The sequence below is a fragment of the Bidens hawaiensis genome, unplaced genomic scaffold (assembly GCF_021521415.1).
Source record: "Bidens hawaiensis isolate Kalapana, Puna unplaced genomic scaffold, B.hawaiensis_p1.1 tig00025280_1, whole genome shotgun sequence".
Lineage (NCBI taxonomy): Eukaryota > Viridiplantae > Streptophyta > Magnoliopsida > Asterales > Asteraceae > Bidens > Bidens hawaiensis.
The window spans coordinates 1-3,309 of record NW_027494032.1 but is presented as its reverse complement, the minus strand read 5'-3'; the positions used below and the strand labels follow the sequence as shown (position 1 = coordinate 3,309).

The window sequence follows — 3,309 nt, the reverse complement described above, 5'->3', positions numbered from 1 at the left end:
TTATAATTTTTTAAAATTTATATTTAATAATTATTAATTAATATATATAGTGTTATAAAAAATAAATAGAAATAACTAAATAATATATATTATAATATACATAAAGTTATAATAGAAAAAAAAAATTATATAAAAATAATTATAATTATATAAAAAAATAGATGATATATAGTTAACAAGCCGAGCCCAAGCCGAGCTCGAGCTTGAAAATCTACTCACAAGCCGAGCTCGAGCTTTGAAAATAGAGCTCGAATCGAGCCGAGCTCGAGCTCGAGCTCTGTGTAAGCTAAACGAGCCGAGCTCGAGCCTAGTCGAGCTCGGGCTCGGCTCGGCTCGTTTGCACCCCTATGAAGGGAGTTGGAATGAAAGGATAAAGGAAAAACGAAAAGCAATTAAAACCCTATAGCAAGTTGGGAAGCAGGAAAATAGGGATGACGCAACCGTCGCAGATAATGGGGTCTTTTCAAGTCAGAAGACAGTTGGCATCGAACAGAGAAAAGTCGAAGGACCCACACGTAAATAGTAAGACGATCCTAAAACAAAGTGTAGCGTTGACCGACTAGGGGGACTTGTAGGGGTTACACCCCGAAAGGAGCATTGGTACGAATGATTTAGCATCGCTATACTAAAGATAAAAGGAATTACTGTTAGTAAAGACAAAAGGACAAGATAATTGTTGTAGAGAAGAAAGAACAGTCAGACCACTCGATCGGCCATGAAGAACAATAGTACGATCTGTAGATGCCATATTGTCTCTATAAATAGTCACGTATAACTGTAACACAATGCTCATATGATTTATCAACAATACAATAAACCTTTTAACTATTTGTTTCATATAATCTCTTATACTTGTCTCAAATATCACTCATATTATCTGTTATTCGAGCTGGCTTTGGCCCACAATCCTAAAGGGCCCAGGTTTGCTTTAACAGTCTCAAATATCACTCATATTATCTGTTATTCGAGCTGGTAAAGGGCCCGAATTTGCTTTAACAATCTACAATTGTTGTATCTTTGATCTTAGTTGCATTTCACATCTTCTGCACTAAATATTACACCGTTGAATGTAATGCCATCAACACTTTTTCACCTTCCAAAAGCATATTTGTACAGAAAAGCACAAGAAACAACCGTTTCCATTTTCATTTATAGATTTAAAAATATATACTCCACAAACGAGTTTACAGGTAAATGGTTCTTTAAAAAAAAATAAAAAATAAAAATTATAGATCAGTTTTATCACACTCCCATCCTAGAAACACAAAGCATCATTTCGTCTTTGCAAATACTTAACTTTAGCCACACACGTGAATTAGTTACTTGGAGGTCTTCTAGGCGATGTGTTGATGATTTCTTGACCAAGCTGGTTGATTTTGTTTAGCAACAGCATCTGCTCGGTTTCAAGTTGAACGATGCATTGTTCTTCCACCTCATGCAGGCTTTCCAGGTCATTTAGAATCATAGATGCTTCTTCATAGTTTTCATCTTCAATCAGAGACCGAATTTTCATCATGGTTTGCTTCATCTGCCAAAGGATCAGTTTCAAGTTTCATATTTAAAGATTTATATCATATAAAAAAAAAAGACGGAATGCGAGTTGTATGTAACCTGGGTCGATATGTTTTGTCCTCTACTCGAAGGTGGCTCGGAATCGGAAACTTTCTTTTGTAGTTGTGGGACTTTTCTAGTAACTTGAACATGAATCTCACCCCTTTTGACTCCTTGGAGGGGTATCCACTTATCCGACATCTCATTTGGAGGCAATCTCTGATATTCAACACTGCAATTGCCGATACTTGATGTCGGCAAAAGGGCGTTATGGTCTTTTACTTGCAGCTCTAAGAGACTTCCATCATCGGGAAATTCGAAAGTTTGGTGCCATTGGGGAGTGAGAGTTTTATACATCACCTGTTCAAGTCAAACCTAGACTTAGGATTAATCTATAGATATAGAGAGAGAACAATATTACACTAGCTTCCATTGGTTATCAGGATGTTGGTGGGTCCCGCGTGTTTTATGATAACAGATTCTCTTGGTTATAATTAACCCTTATAACTACATGAAAACATTACAATCCATGGTGTTGGGAGAAACCCAACACATTCCTCACCTTGGTTCTTCTCGTTAAATTTCCATATTGCACCTTTACATAAGGATCGCTTGTTCCCCGAATATCTGCAGCAACGAGATCTCTTCCTTCAATAAGAACAAGCTCAATCAAACCGCCTTGTGCGCACTACAATAGATATCACCCAAAAAAAACATTTGAATTTCAAGAGCACCAAAATACTTAAGCCTTTAATATCAAAACTTTACAACATACATACCATGGATCCTTGATTATAATCGTTGATGGTTACCATTTCGATTTCAAGGCGGACTTCACCCTTGTTGACTTTCCTACAAGTGGAATCCATACATCTCTCACCACCCCATCCAACAGACCTTCCAAATTTACCCTTGCACCCCCTATATTCTCATCTCCAAACATATCTTCATTAAAACATTTTATTTTTAGATATTCTCCGTCACCGATCTCGTCAAACTCAAATTTCTGATTCCATGCAGGATGTGAATTTGAAGCACCTCTAGTTTTTAGAATTGTCTGTACAAAACACTTTTCAAACTTAAAACTTCTTTCTCAATATGTACATATACACATATATTATGTAGTTGGCAAGTGCATTATGCCGTTCTCATGGCTCTCAACATAGTGCCCCTATATATATGTATATGTACATGTATAATTACACAATGAACTGGTAAAACATAAACATCTATCTACCTTCCCGTATTGTAGTTTGACATATGACTTTCCATTTTTCTCCTTCTCTAAAAGGTCTTTCCCTTCAACAACGGTCACATAAATCTTCCTTCCAGTTCTCGCATGAAAATTAGAGGTGGACCCGTTAGTGATGATCCCCGTGAGCTAAGTTGTGAACCACTTAAGCTATGTAAACCATCAGAATACTGCCATTCCTTCAAAGTAAGTTTCACTTTCAACTGCAAAACGATACCAGTACTGTGATTATTCCACGTATAAGGTCCTTATATACCATTTCTAAGACGTAGGGGGTGGTAAAATACATATGTTAAAAGCATTCATTTATTTGGGAGGGAACACATGTGATGATTCAAATAGTATGGTAGGACTAAACATGTAATAAGTTTAATGAGAAAAAAAAAAAAAAGGCATACCTTGGCTGAGTTGATACCCTCAAATGGGACGACCATTTCAACTTCTTTTCCACAAACCTCAGCATGCTTAGCTATCACCCTTGAGTCTGGTCCAATGGCCCAAAAGAT

At 36.8% G+C, this 3,309-nt stretch overlaps 1 pseudogene across 1 annotated transcript; it reads right to left on the bottom strand.

The window, feature by feature from the left end:
- Positions 1-1,243: 1,243 nt before the first annotated feature.
- On the bottom strand, positions 1,244-3,303 carry LOC143571262 (uncharacterized; annotated as a pseudogene). The gene is made up of 6 exons (XR_013142065.1): positions 3,202-3,303; positions 2,789-3,006; positions 2,331-2,608; positions 2,114-2,239; positions 1,612-1,911; positions 1,244-1,528 (listed from the first exon to the last, which is right to left on the bottom strand). The product of XR_013142065.1 is annotated as an uncharacterized LOC143571262 (transcript).
- Between the last annotated feature and the right edge of the window lie 6 nt (positions 3,304-3,309).